The following is a 15,586-nucleotide window of genomic DNA, read 5'->3' as shown; positions in this document are numbered from 1 at the left end:
TCTTTTCTAGGTTTATGCCCCGCATCCTTACGTCTTTTCTCTGATCCTCTTGCATTCTAACTTTCAGCATGGACAGCAGAAATGGAAGCAGGTGTTAACATGGGTTGTTCCCTCCCCCCTCTACTGCTACAACCACTCACCACTTCTGTAACGCTTACTTGATGTGTGCAGCATTGTACAAAATACATAAAAGACAGTGCATGCTCAATACAGCTTACATTCTAATCAAGAGACACCTACAGAGAAAAAGAGATGTTTGGAAGTCCATTTATTAAGAAAATGGTTAAAATAAGGCTGGGAGCAGGATAATCAGGGCTTAACATTTAAAAGCAGTCTCAAAAAGGTGGGTTTTTTGGTTAGTTTTGAATAAGGCCAGAGAGGGAGCGTGAAACGCCAGCTCTGGAAGTATTACAAGCATGCGGTGCAGCCAGATGGAAAGCATGGAATTGGGAGTTGGTGATAAGGGCATAGATGGGCAACTCGTTTGATAGCAAAGCTCATGAGGAAGAGTGAGAGGAGAGATTGTCACAGACAGTGGGGATCAGACACCAGGGGGTCTTGCAGTGGATCCACAGGGACTCTGAGTCAGTAAGAATCCTCTAGTTAATATCAAGTGAAACAAAGTTAGGGAGAGCCGCATTAGATGTGGCCCAAATTGACAGCTGTATATAAGGAGCTCCAGCCCGCCATATGTTTTCTGGTCCAATAGTCAATACCGGGTTTGCACTCTGGAATCCTGTTGCCTGGCTGTGTTGCTGCCTTTCTGGTTCCTGCTCTAGGTTTGGCCCTCGGCTATGCTCCTGCTTCCTGCTCCAGTCTTGGCCTTCAACTGTGTTTCTGCTTCGTGCTCTGGTCCTCACTTTCATTCTGGTTCCTGCTCTCATGTGGAAATCTTGTTGACCTCCTGCACCCAGAGACTCAACCCATGGGGAACAGTGGCTGCCTTAGGTGGAAGACAACAGCTCCAGACCTCTCAGGGCGCGCCTCTGCTTAGCCATCCTGCCTTTCCCCTTTCCTCACTGGAGCAGGCCGTGACAGAGAGGAGAGGTCGTGAGGCGCTGCAGAGAGAAGGCTCTTGTAGAGGAGTAAGAGAAGCTTGAACTGTATGCAAGAAAAGAGAGAGAGCCAATGTAGTGACCTAGGAAGAAGGGCTAGGTGGGTGAAGCGACTTTAGAGAAAGATAGTCACACAGTTGAATTTTGGATAGTTTTTAGTGGAGAGAGGTGGTTTACTGGGAGACCTGTGAGGAGTACATTGCAGTAGTTTAAGCATGAGGTGATGAGAGAGTGGATAAAGTTCTAGTAACGTATTCAGAAAAGAAAAGACAGATTTTGGTGATGTTATAAACAGCATTCTTTTTTAGCAGCGTTTCAGAAGTGCATAGAGAAGGTGACACCAAGGTTATAGGCTGAGGGGACTGGGAGGAATGACAGTGTTAGCCACAGAAATAGAGAAAGGGAGAAGAGGGGGGCAGAATACAGAGTTCTGTCCAAGATGAGAAAAATGTGAAATGATTGATTTATGAGGTATCTGTGTTTCCCCGCAGAGTCGGCAGCTGCAAGTCATATAAGACAGGACCGAGAGCGGCAGATTTGTCCTCTGTTTTTAACAAAGGAGAAAATCTGCCAGACTGGGAGACAGCCCTCTCAGTCCTGTCTTATATGACTTGCAGCTGCCGGCTCTGCAGGGAAACAGATATACTTCATGTGGACAGACAGGGACAATGCGTCTTTTCTAGCCTCAGGGAGTGAGAAAGAAGGAACAAAAGAGTCAGTGATAGAGAGAGAGAGACAGAGGAGTAAGCAGGCAGGAAAGAGGGAGAGCTGGCCCTGCAGAGAAAGAGTGCAAGCAGTGAAGAGCAAGAGATAAAGAAAGAGAATATGAACAGTGAGAGCACTACAGGATGCTGAGAGAACGTGTGAGGCATAGATTACAGAGGTATAATGCGGGAGATTGCATTCCTCTCTCACGGCGCAAGCATCTCCCCATGGCAGAGTTCAATCTAACTGGGGGAGCCCTATGTGGATGGAAAACTCTTGACCTGGTGAAACATGGAGAGGGAACCCCCTTACCTACAGTTGTCCACTGGGTGGGGGAAGGGCAGGGCAGGCCCAATGACCTCTGTACCATGAGATTAGCTGGGGAGTGAGGGGGGAGCCGCGATGCGATTTCCCTCCACCCCCCCGGAACTACTTTCTTTTAATTAGTATTCTTTATTACATAATGAAATAGTTTCCAACCTTTGGAGTCTCTGGCTTCATTTTCTGGCTCAATGTCTCATTGTCATTTTCTTATTCTCTGTCCTTATTTCTATTCCTTTCTTTGTTTTCTGTCTTTTTCTAGGGTCCTCCTTCCTTTTTCGTTTCTGTTTCAGTTCTCTCCTCCCCCCGGGGCCAGCCAACCAAGGATCTGTCAAGCTTAGGGTCTAACCCCACATTTCAATCGCCTCCCATAATGAAAGGAGAAGAAGAGAAGGCCTCCATTGGGGCTATAAACATTGGCCAACACGAAGGACAGTCCGATTCGCACACATTCCAGAAGGACACACTCCTCTGCTCTGGGAATTATAGGAAGAATATTCAACTCTTCCCACCCAGTCCCTAACCAGCTTGGCATGCTCCACATCTAATAAGTGGGTCTCCTGAAGGAAGATCACTTGCACCCCCCTTTTATTTTTTAAGGCAGGTCAGGATTCTTCTGCATTTAATTGGGGACCCAATACCCCACACATTAAGAGAGAGAATATCAACCGTGGCCATAGCTATGATTAGAAAAAGGAAAAACCATCCAGTGTAGTGTAAACAGATAAAAGTGCCTGTAGTATAGAACCGACTGTAGTTTATAACCAGTAACCCCCCTAAATGAACCCCCCAACGTCCAACTCCCTCTAGCCCCCCCCCCCCCCCCAATAATCTCAAAGAGTGAAGAGTAGAAACGGGTGGGGTTTCTGAAGACAGCCAGTCACCAGGTGGCAGGCTAAAGGGAGGTTGGCCAATCAGAGAAAGAACAGCTGGAGCCAATTCATAGCAGGCAGGGCCAGCGCAACATGCAAGCCATGCACTTGCACAGGGCGGCGGCCTGAAGGGGGTGGCCACAGTCAGCCCCAACATGAAGACAATCCCTGAGCCCGAAAAAAGTTGCCCACAGGATGACCCAAAACAGTACCCTCCGTATCCCTAAAACCAACCCAGAAAAGCGAGGGCAAATAGGGGAGCACCCGGGATCCGCCCTCCTTTCCTAACACCCATCTAGCCCACACTGAGTTGCTCAGATTTGTGATGTCCCTAAAAGTTAAGTGCTTACAAACTTTCATAGCTGCTTTCCCGTCAGTGATAACTGCTGATCATGTAGAGCAGCTACTGGAAGAATTCAGCAATGATCACACAGAGGTGAAGAGAATCCAAACTAGAAGCAGGTCAGCATTACCCAAAAAGCTTTGGTTTGAAATTTCTCAAATTGAATGTGTCTTCACTGGGTCTGATCGGGTCCCTCTGTTATGGAAGGTTGTCAAGCGTCTTTTAGTGCTACCACATGGCAATGCTGACACAGAAAGAGTATTCTCCCTGATAAAGAAAAATAAAACTGAATACAGAGCCGCACTGTCGTCTGAATCTACCTGGGGGTCTCTGATTAGATGCAAGGTGGGCTTGGTGAAGACTGACACCTGTCACACCATTAAACGTGGAATGATGTTCTGAGTCATGTAAAACAGTCAACTTATATTGCCACCAGGACAAGGCCTTCAGCGGCGGCAGCCACACAACCACATCCTCTGCTGCCACAATGGACACGTTTAATCAGTAATTCCTTCATGTTTGGAGTGGTTTTATATTTGCATTCATTTAAGTTGCATTAAAGAAAATGAAAAAAAGTTAAGAAAACGCTGTGTCGTGAGTCTGACGTCAAGACCTACAACAAAATAAATGTTATTAGCACGAACAACGGTGCAATGAAATGGTAAACAATATATCATTGTAATAATGATCAAATGAATATATTCAGAGAAAAACTGTGAGGTCTCATTCAGAGATGAATTCTGTGGGTGCTAAAGTTTGCAACCAGTAAATCCATTTCTCCTCTAGTTGTAGCAACTGGTGGGAAAAGACTTAACCTCACCAATGCTGGGCTAACACACAGAAACGGAGGTCCTCAAACGTATGTCCCAGTGTTAAACAGAGTTCAACCAAAGGTGCAGATAACCGATTGTGTTTTAAACAGCTCCGGTGTTCAGTCATACAAATGCACTTTTGCCCACATAAAACTTTTCACAAGGGCATTCGATGATGTATACATAATAATTCCTGAGATGCGTACCACAATAAGTCACTATGTTTCCTATGTACTTATTTATACAACGTAATAATTCCTGAGATGTCTACCTCCTAATCTAATTATATTAGTTGTTGACTTGTTGAGTTGTTGAGTTACCTCCGTTACAAAGTTTCCCCTCTGTTAAAATGTCATAACATTATTTGTTGAGTTGCCTCCGTTACATTGTAATAATATTAAGACACTTTAGTCTTACTATTCTCCATGTTAACATGTAAACCTATGTGATATACCCCAATGAATGTCGGTATATAAAAGCAAATAAATAAATAAATAAATAAATAAATGTATACCACTCCATGTGCTTGGCAATTCATAGTGTGTGGTGAAACGGAATTACACAACGAAGGTGTGTAAACTCTAAAGTACCTGTGTTCCTCAATACCGGGCATACGGAGCAATGCCCGCAGAGGGTATGCCCAGGCATAGAGACAGAAACTTTCAAAGTTTCCTGCTGAAAATCAGAAGGTACCAAATGATCACGTACGTTTTTACCCCATGTGAAAACAAACTGGGGAAAACTTGAAATGCTGGATACAATTGTAATAGATGCCAATATTTTCGAATTATCTTACAGGCTGTCCCAATTTCCGGAACAAAGGGAAGTGCCCAGATCTGGTGATAAAATTGGCCGTCAAATGCGAAAAAATTCTTTGTCAATGCAATTTTTGTTAATTTGTATAGAAATTGTGTAGGAATACAATGTGGACGTATCCTCATGTCCAAATGGTATTCAATAATCTCCAAGGCCAGAATTTTTTCGCATTTGATGGCCAATTATATCAACAGATCTGTAGCACAGCCATAGGTGCCACGATGGCCCCAGACGTAGCCAATCTGTATATGGCCGACTTTGAATCCACTTGGATTTGGGAAGCTCCTTTTAATTGTAATTCACTCATGGCTTTCTGAGGGTCAAGCTCATACCCAACATGTGTTACAATAGTCCTAATGCCATATGGGTTCTAAGTGTCTTTTTTGTAGGGTTTTCGGGTTAGCACCATAGCAGTGCAAGTAAATATAATATACATGTTGTGATTTTTTTTTGTTACCTCAGAAGACTATACTTTGAATATTCTTTTCATGTAAAATCTGTAATAAGTGCATAATTCTTAACTGTACGCGTGGAGAGGGTATGAGTGGGATGTAAGGGTATAAGGTTCGCCTAGGGCACCTAATACTCTTGCACTGGCCATGTGTTCTGGGGGGAGGCGGTGAAGACACGGAGGTGGGCGGGTGACAGTTTTTAAAGTTTAGGTTGCTAGAAGGAGCTGGGCTTTTTTTTTTTGGTGGGCCCAAGACAGAGACTAAATGAAAAAGGGAGGGGGTCAGGACAATAATTGTTCACACAGGGCAGCCTGATATCAGGCAGAGGGGAATGGCAATCGACCAATCAGAACACAAGACAGAACTCTTTCTGACTAATCAGGAGGCGGGGAAGGGCCAAAGGTCCGGCAAGGCGGTAATGCTGGAGCACGGGGGCAATGGAAGTGAGGCCTGCGAGGGAACGGGAAGCCTGAGTTTCATAAGCACATAAGGAGTGCCATGCTGGGTCAGACCAAAATCCATCAAGCCAGTCCAGGTCACAGGTATCCAACAGATCCCATAAAGTAGATCTGTTTCCTGTTAACCTCTCCTAGGGATAGCAATAGCTTTCCTTAGTCTACCTGGTTAACAATATTTTACAGACTTTTTCTCCAAACCTCTTTTAACCCCCCCTGTGCTAGGCACCAGCACCACATGCTCTGAGGGAAAAAGAATTTTCTCCGATTTGTTTGAGGTCTGCTGCTTGTTGGTTTCATGGAGCGTCCTCTTGTTTTGGTAGTGTTTGAAAGGTAAATATCCATCCTTTATTTACCCGTCCCACCCCCTCCGAGGAGGGAGATGCGCTGCCCCTGAGTCTGAGGCGGGGGAGCTGTTCTGGCCTGCACGTCAGACTTTCAGTGCAGGGCCCCTCTTTGGAGGGACCCTCATACACAGAAGATGCCTTGGCTTCTTCGCTCAGCACTATATTTATATAGTATATTATATATATTATATATTTATATAGTATATTATATATATTATATATTTATATAGTATATTATATATATTATATATTTATATTTATATAGTATATTATATATATTATATATTTATATAGTATATTATTCACTTTGCTGCCGAGGCACAGGAAAAAATGTTGAAGGGTCAGCTGCCTCCTCAGAACTGCCATAGGTAGAAACGCCTTTTAAGAGGGGGATTTTCAGTTTACAGCAGAGCGCAGCTGCCCCCTCCCCGTCCCTTCCTGGAGAAATCATTATTTACATTCCCAATCTTTTCAGGTGTGGGGACCCCTTTCAACATTTAAAAATTTCAGGGACCCTCATCTTGTAGGAACAAGATTGGGGGTTGGGGGGGGGGCGGGAACTTACCAGAGGAAAAGTTAGACTGGTATGAACTTCCCCCACCAGTCTCTCCCTCTCCCCTATAACCCCTCTCCATTAGTCCCTCCCCACAAGATTTTCTCCCATCACCAGTCTCTCCCTCAGCTTCTTTCCATAAGTCTCCCCCTCCCAATTCCTGCCCACCCCCATCCTACCAGCATTTCAACCTCCATACCCGCCCCACCAGACTTTCTCTCTAACTCAGCGCAGCCTTTCTAGTCTTTCCCCCAGCCTACACCCCACTAACCTCTTTCCTCAGCCTTCCCCAGTCCTCAGTCTGTACCACCCCCTCCTGCCAGCTTCACCCCAGTCTCTCCCCCCCCCCCCCCCCGCCGAAGCCTTCCCTGCTAGTCTCTCTCTTACAAGCCCCTTCTCCCCAGTCTCTCTCCCCCCACAGATACCCAACCCACCAGGCTCTCTCACCCAACCCCTCTCTCTCCACCAGTCCTTTCTCTCTTTCAGCCTCCCCCCAACAATCAACTTTGTACCCATGAGAGACTATGCTGAAGGCTAAATGCAAAACCCCAGAAAGGGAGAAACTCAAGATTAAATTGAAGTCAGCAACATGGTCTTCTCCCAGGCACATTTAATCAAGAGAATTCTTCCTGAAAATGTGAGTGAAAGCCCATGGAGACATACCAGAGCGAGGGGGATGAGGAGCACGAGAGTGCAGGGAGTAATTTTAGAAAGCGTTTGTTGCTGCTGAGGTTGGGTTACAGTCTTATGTCAGCGGCGGACAAACCAGCTGAGGAAGAGGAGAGGAGCATTCCAGCACCTGCAGGCAGGAGAATGCTGCTGCCCCACTGCCACACCACAAGCAGGTTATGCACAACTCCCGGGCTCCAGCTCTGGATACTTGGCTGAACGGGCTATGGGAATAACTGGGTTCTCTGTTGACAAGCGGGCCTGAATTAGCACACGTGGGGGGACGTCATCCCACGGTGCCGACCCAGATCCAGAGCTCAGTAAAAGTCTTATTAAGCATGCACAGGGCTCCCCCACGTGCTGCACAGTGGCTTGTGAGCTGCTCAGTCATTCCTCCAGTTCTGATGCAACAACTGCCCAACACCGTTCCAGTGTTTTGTCATTCAAAACGCTTTTTTTTTTTTTTAGAGCATAGGTCCTGTTCAGAAAGACTTCTAAGCCTATAGAAGATTTCTGAGCCTAAAGATCTCTTCGCACTGTCCTATTCAGCAGCTCACCCTCAGCTGGAGAAAATGTGGCAACCACAAAAGAGTCAATGGGGCCCACTATCTGCGGCAAAGTGGATTTTCCATATGTACATCACTTTTTCTCTTTTCCATATTAAGTTTCATCTGCCATTCAGATGTCCAATCTCATAGTCTTACAAGGTTTTTCTGTAGTACACAATCTGCTGCTGTTTTAAAAACTTTGAATAATTTTGTGTTATCTGGCATGGAGGGATTACATTCAGGTACTATAAGTATTTCCTTATCCACAGAGGGCCTACAATCTAATTTTGTACCTGAGGCAATGGAGGGTAAAGTGACTTGCCCAAGGTCAGAAGAAGCAACAGCGAGATTTGAATACTGGTTTCACTGGTTCATAGCCCGCTGCTCGAACCACTAGGCTACTCCTCCACTGTACTGAAAACTACCACTATCAGGGTTCAAATCCCACTACCACTCCTTGTGACCAGAGGTATTTCATTGCCTTAGGTACAAACATAGGGCCTCATTTACTAAGCATTCTCCCCATAGATTCAGAATAAGAGAAAAGCCTTAGTAAACCAGATCCTTGGAACAGGGAAATACACACAATACCTGAATATAACTCAACTCAGACTACCAATGAAAAGGCATGAGCTAAATAAATAAACAAAATAAAAATCTACAAATGTAATGACCCCATTCATTGCTCCCTTCTCCAGATCATTTGTGAATATGTTAAACAGTTCAAGTCCTACTACATATCTCTCTGGTATTCCACTGATGACCATTTAGTCCTACTTTCTGTTTTTAACCGGTTCCCAATTAACAACAATATGACACTGCCTCCTTGGAAAATCCAAACTCACTATATCAATTGCCTCCCTTTATCTACATGTTTATTTAAACCTTTAAAAAAATGTAATAGATTTGTAAGTCAAAATTTCCCTTTATTAAAACCATTTTTGCCTATATGGCCAGTAATTTTGTTTTTAAGAATAATTTCTACCATTTTGCCCAGCACTGATGTCAGGCTATAGTTTCCCAGATCACCCCTAGAGCCCTTTTTAGATACTGCCCCCCTTCCAGTCTTCAGGTATTGTGGTTGTTTTGCATGTTAGATTATAGATTACTAGTAACAGATTTATAATTTCATATTTGAGTTCATTCAGGTTGGATACCATCTGGTCTTGATGATTTGTTACTCTATAGTTTGCCCGTTTGATCTATTACATCCTTCATTACCACAGAGATTTGTTTTAATTGATCAGAGTCACCACTATCAAAGAATGTTTCCAGAGTGGGTATGTTTCCAATATCTTCCTCAGTAAAGATCGAGGCAAATAATTCATTTTTTCTGCTATTTCCTTGTCCTTCTTGGAACTCCCTTTACCAGTCAGTCATCTAACGGCCCGATGAAGCCTTCACTGGCTTTTTGCTTCAAATGTTCTTGAAAGAGTTATTAATTTTTTGCCTCTATGGGAAGCTTCTTCTCAGATTTTCTCTTGTCTTGTTTCACTGCTGCACTTCCAGTGCTTGTGCTCTTACCTATTTTCTTCATTTGAATCTGCTTTCCATTTTTTTGAAAGATACCCTTTTGGCTTAACTTCCTCTTTTACCTCACCATTAAACCCTGCTGGCAATCATCTGATCTTCCTTTGACCTTTGGTAATGCATGGAATACATATTATCTGAACTTCCAAGATTGTATTTTTAAACAATGTCCAAGCCTCAAGCAAATTTCTAACCTTCACAATTGCTCCTTGTATTTTCTAAAAACTTTCCTCATTCTATCAGTCTTTCTTTTTAAAGTTATAGGCCTCTGCAGCAGTTTTACTTAATGTCCTCCCTCCAGTGATTATGTCAAATTTGATTGGATTATGATCGTGATTGCTAAGCAACCCCACCACATTAGCCTCTTGTTGTTTGGGCCGCTGGCCTTGGCCCTTCGCGCCCGGTCACTCGCTCCTACCAGCGCGGCACGGCAGCCACTAGCTCTGGCTTACCTGCTGCGGCAGCCAGCCGCTGTTGCGGCGCTTCCTCAGGCTCTCTTCTCTCTGCACGCCGGCAGGCCTGTTCCCCCAGGCTGCTCCGATGCGCTGCCATCCCCGACGCGGGTCCCACCTCCGCTGAGCCTCCCTAAGTCCGTGCGCGCGTTCCTGTACAAAATTTAAAGGGACCACGGCAGGATATTGCCGTGGCCTCTCCTCTTTGCTCTGCCCAGCTTTTTTCTATTTAAGGCGAGGTTTGGCTCTCAGACCTTACCTTGGCTTCTGATCTGGCTACTGGTTTTGGTTCCTCTAAGGAGGATCGTTCCTTCCTCTGCTTCCGTGGCATCCGGTATCCTGTGCCCTGTTCCTGTTTCCTAGTCTGTTCCAGCCCTCCGCGCCTTCTTCCAGCTCCATCCTTCCTTGCTCCCCTTCTGACGGATTTCCTGGCTTCGACTTCGGATTGGATATCGGCGACTCTCTGGCTTCTGACTCCGGACTGGATATCGGCGACTCTCTGGCTTTTGACTCCGGACTGGGTATCGGTGACTCTGGCTTCTGACTCCGGACTGGCTATTGGCGACTCTCTGGCTTCTGACTCCGGACTGGCTATCGACGACTCTCTGGCTTCTGACTCCGGACTGGCTATCGACGACTCTCTGGCTTCTGACTCCGGACTGGCTATTGGCGACTCTCTGGCTTCTGACTCCGGACTGGCTATCGACGACTCTCTGGCTTCTGACTCTGGACTGGCTATTGGCGACTCTCTGGCTTCTGACTCCGGACTGGCTATTGGCGACTCTCTGGCTTCTGACTCCGGACTGGCTATCGACGACTCTCTGGCTTCTGACTCTGGACTGGCTATTGGCGACTCTCTGGCTTCTGACTCCGGACTGGCTATTGGCGACTCTCTGGCTTCTGACTCCGGACTGGCTATCGACGACTCTCTGGCTTCTGACTCTGGACTGGCTATTGGCGACTCTCTGGCTTCTGACTCCGGACTGGCTATTGACGACTCTCTGGCTTCTGACTCTGGACTGGCTATCGGCAACCCTTGGGCTTCTGATCTTGGATGACTCCGCTGACTTTCTCTTCACAGGGGCCCACCTAAGACCAGCTGGCCCCTACCCAAGAACTCAACCTGCAGGGAACAGGGTTGGTATTGGCAAAGCTCCAGCCGGCCCTCTGCACCAGTCCGGCCTCGCCTTCCGATGGTGGGGACCCGCGGGGGCTCGCCCTTGCAGGTAGCGCCAACTCCACCTTAGGCAAGGGGTCCACCAGCCACTCCGTAACACTTGTTTTAGGATGTGGGTTCCAGTGAGGAGCAGATCTAATGTAGCTGCCCCTCTCATTGATTCTAGGACCAGCTCTCCATGAAACAATCATTTATGGCATCTAGAATCTTAACCTCTCTAGCATGTCCCAATCAGACATTGACCTAATTATTATTGTGTTGCCAAATTTATTTCCCTTTCTAATTTCTGCTAGCATTTAACAGTTTGCGTGTCACAACATGGTGCTAGAGGGCACTTACTTATGGAAGTGCATGTTGTTAGGGAGCACTCTCCACTCTTATTTATTTATTCTTTATTTAAACAATTTATATTCCTCTGGCTAAAGCCAGTACTGACGTATGTCCCAGCATGGTGTCATGGGGCACATTTCCCTCTGAACCAGCATTGACCCAATGTTCCAGCACGGGATGAGGGACACTTCCCTCTGTGACTACCAATGCTGTCAGGGCAATTATCGCATAATCCCACGAATCAAAATCCCGAATTACATACAATAGTTTGAGCATTCCCTAATAATACAGATTGAACACAGATGACATCATAGACTGTTAACCGAAGCAGAATAACTCAATTTATGACATCGATCAGAATTGGAGCATGCTGCTCTTATGTGCTAAATTGTGGTGTGCGGGGACATGTTCTGCGGCCTTCCACTGTATAGATTCAGAGCCCCTTCCAAGCCTGACTGGCAGCTGGTTCTGAGATGGAAGAGAAGCCCTTGAGTTTCTGGTGTGCTTCCAGCTGTACATATATTTCATGTTTGACGCCTCCAGGCTAAATAAAGACACTTAGCAGTCTTCAAATGCCAGGGGAAATCACAGTGTCTTCTGCAGGCAATGAAAGAATCTACTTCCAAGGGAGAAGCTGCCCTGCCAGAGCAATATCACAGCTGCTTTGTGACACCCTTCTGGCTCCCAAAGAGACTGCCTTGTGACACCTCCGGGGCTTCTTCCCCCTGCAGAGATTTGACAGCAAGACTGTCCTGTAACATGTCCTCCGCCTGAGCATGTCGACAGAGACTGTCCTGTAACATGTCCTCCGCCTGAGCATGTCGACAGAGACTGTCCTGTGAACCCTCTTGTGCCTGGTTATAACAGAGGGATTGTCCCATAACACCTCCCGCTCTCTGTCAATGTGCCATGAAAGAGGGACTGTCCCGTGACACCTCCTGCCAGCGTGCTGTGATAGAGACTAACTCGTGACATCTCCCACCCCAACCAGTGTGCAGGGGCAGCTCTTCCATCAGGCAGGCTCAATTGTTTGCCTAGAGCCGAGGTTCCCAAACTACGGCCCACAGAGTACATTTTTCTGACCCATCATCTTTTGCCCTTATTATGCATGGGGACGTTTATTTTTATCTTGCACTGGCAGTAGCCAAAAGACTGACGGTGTTTCCCAGGCCCCGCCAGCAGAAGCGGAAAATGACAAACGGCAACGGGAACGGCAGAAAGCTGGCAGAGATTCCCATGTCCCATCAGCAGAAAAGGAGCTCCTTCACCTGTGCTGCTGATTTGAGCCGCTGATGGGCAGGCTTGGCCCCCTCCCCCCCCCCCATCAATGGAACAGGAGTCAGCTGATCTGCCACGAAATAAAGCCACTGACAGGGACCGAACAGGTGAGGAAGGAATGAAGGAAGGAAGGAAGGAAGAGTAAGAGCCAAGAGAGGGGGAGGAAAAGGGGAGGTGGTGTGAGAGAGAGAAGGGAGATGGTGTGAGAGAGAGAAGGGAGATGGAGGATGAGAGAGAGAAGGGTGAGAGAGAGAACCAAGAGAGATGGGGTGAGAGAGAGAAGGGAGATGGAGGGTGAGAGAGAGAAGGGTGAGAGAGAGATACAAGAGAGATGGGGTGAGAGAGAGAAGGGAGATGGAGGGTGAGAGAGAGAGAAAGACAAGGGAGATGGGGTGAGAGGAAGGGATATGATACATTATGTGTTCATCTTTAAGGCAGGGGACAGGGATCCCAGGAATGTGACAGAGTTGTCAACTTCTTAGAAATCTAGAAATATTATTATTGACACTCTTACTGTCTGCCTCCCCTCAGGAACAGCAATTCTGTCCCAACGGCTGCCTCATCTTGCATATTTCACTGTAGAGAACAAACAGATTTTCTGAAATGGAGAGTTGTCCTAGAATCAACAAATTTTCTGTAATTGCTCGTAACTATGAGATATTGTAAAAGGTGTCTCCAAGCATCCAAGAGACGAAAAGAAGCATAGTCTTCTGACCCTAGTCAGTCACAAAATGCCAATAAAGAGATCACATGGTTGAGATGAAACTCTGAACCAACTTTTGGATAGAAGGAGGAAACTGAACGAATTTGGAGCCTGTTCCTTGCAATCAACAGAAGGGACTTGCCTCAAGAAGCGCTTGGAACGCCAAAATAAAAGAGCACCTAGGAAAAGCATCTTCAAAGTAAGGAGGCATAGACAGACAGATGTAAAAGGAGCAAAGTGGAGTCCTGCCATGAAGGCCGCAACTAAATTCAGATCCCAGAGCAGGACTGGAAGTGGAGTGGAGGCCTAACATACTTCACGCCTCAGAAGGAATAAGGCATATCTATATAAGAAGGCAGTGGTCTACCACGAATATGTCCTCTTCAGCAAAAGAAATCTTCCGCCTACACCTTTAGTGAGGTCAGATCCCGCCCTTAAAAAGGCCGCCCTGCCAAAAAAATCTTTTTCAAAGAAAGTGATGTACTCAGAGCACGCTGACATCCAGTGCACTAATCCTCGAACACTGTCCATACGTAGCCATAAGCCAAGGAAGAGGAAGAATTTCCTCGTCTTCAGGAAGGTGGTCGCCGGGCCTGAGAATAACTGTCCTGCACCCAAGCCTCAGGCAGCTGTACCAGCTTAGTTGTAGAAATGGAGTCTGCAGACTCGTTTTACACCCAGAGACGTCTTCTAGCTGCCATGACGGATGCTATCCACCTGGATGAGGAGCAAATCAAATGTAAGCAGACATCTGCAAACTAAGCTGCTTCTGGTTCCGGCAGCAAGGAATCCTTTCCTAATTCCACCTGAGCCTCCTGCGCGATTTTGCTGCAGGACACATGCATTCCATCATGGCAAACAAATCCTTCTTCAGTATACAAAGACAGAAGGATCTGATAGGCATTCAAATAGTGACCAAAATCCCCAAAAAACACGAAGAAACTGGAAAAATAAGGATTTAAGCCATCCTAGTTTCCCATCCAAGTATACTGCCACCAAAGAGCCCTGAGATCTTCTGCTTGTCAGGCACACAGGATGGAACCTGCAGCACTGAGAGGGCAAGACCAGGAAATACCACAGGGGAACCTTAGGGGGTTCTAACCAAGGACCCAAGCTGTGGTCGTGATCCTATCTGGCCTCAACCATATGCCCACCAAAGGCCAGTGGCACTTCACAGAAGCTATCCTCTCCCAGAGGGTATCTAGCCTTCTTCCCAGAACAGCAATTGAATCTAGAAAGTTACTCTACGGAGCTGCCCATTTTATGCCCCCTGTGGAAGTGGATCCTGTCTTCACACAGCTAGAATAACTGCCCCTGTGGTTTCGCATTGTACATAGAAGGTATATGAGTTTTGGGATTTAGTATGGACTGTTCTGGAACAGGTTTTTCCCAATAAGAGAGATGGGTAGGTACAGAAGAAGCTTAACATTGGGAGCAGTTCTGGATATTTTCGTTATATGGAGAAAGTCATCAATACCCAACTCACAAACTATCTAGAGACAAACAACATACTAGCACCCAGCCAATTCAGTTTCCGAAAACTATAACACCGAAACCTTGCAGCTCACACTTACAGACACCATCCTAAAAGGATTAGATCAGGGCCAATCTTACATCCTAGCACTATTAGACATCTCTGCTGCCTTTGATACCATTAATCTTGACATTCTCTTAAATCGCCTCGCAGATATTGGTATCATGGGCGCAGCCCTCCTTTGGTTCAAATCATATCTCACCAACAGGAAATACACAGTCAAAATCGGAAACTCTGAGTCCTCTCCCACACCCCTCACACAAGGAGTTCCTCAAGGTTCCTCCCTATCCTCTACCCTATTTAACATCTATCTCCTGCCCCTCTTCCAACTCCTCACAGATTTCGGCATCCCGCACTTTATCTATGCAGACGATGTTCACATTCTCATTCCCATCCAAGAATCCCTTACCAAATCCCTCAAAATATGGGAGAACTGCCTCAACGCTATCAATCTCCTCCTCACCAACCTACACCTGGCTCTTAACACAACAAAAACAGAACTCATCATCATCTCCCAACCCAACCCTGCTAAGCTCGGCTCAGTAAATAACCCCTCAGTTGCCACCACCTCCTATCAACAACATGCACGAAGCCTTGGAATTATCATCGATAGCCACCTGAACTACAAAAATGT

General features: G+C 46.2%; 1 long non-coding RNA gene across 2 annotated transcripts in view; it reads right to left on the bottom strand.

The window, feature by feature from the left end:
- LOC115100773 overlaps positions 1 to 15,586 on the bottom strand; it is a 44,920-nt gene that overhangs the window by 14,205 nt on the left and 15,129 nt on the right. The window contains exon 4 of one of the 2 annotated variants that reach the window (XR_003859185.1): positions 3,358 to 3,909. The exons of the other annotated variant lie outside the window; for it this stretch is intronic. This is a non-coding gene — a long non-coding RNA (uncharacterized LOC115100773). Of the gene's footprint in view, positions 1 to 3,357; positions 3,910 to 15,586 lie in introns of those variants that run through there. 2 annotated transcript variants of the gene reach the window in all.

Source organism: Rhinatrema bivittatum, chromosome 11 (assembly GCF_901001135.1).
Source record: "Rhinatrema bivittatum chromosome 11, aRhiBiv1.1, whole genome shotgun sequence".
Taxonomy (NCBI): Eukaryota; Metazoa; Chordata; class Amphibia; order Gymnophiona; family Rhinatrematidae; genus Rhinatrema; species Rhinatrema bivittatum.
The sequence above is the reverse complement of the archived record's forward strand: the minus strand, read 5'-3'. Positions and strand labels throughout refer to the sequence as shown.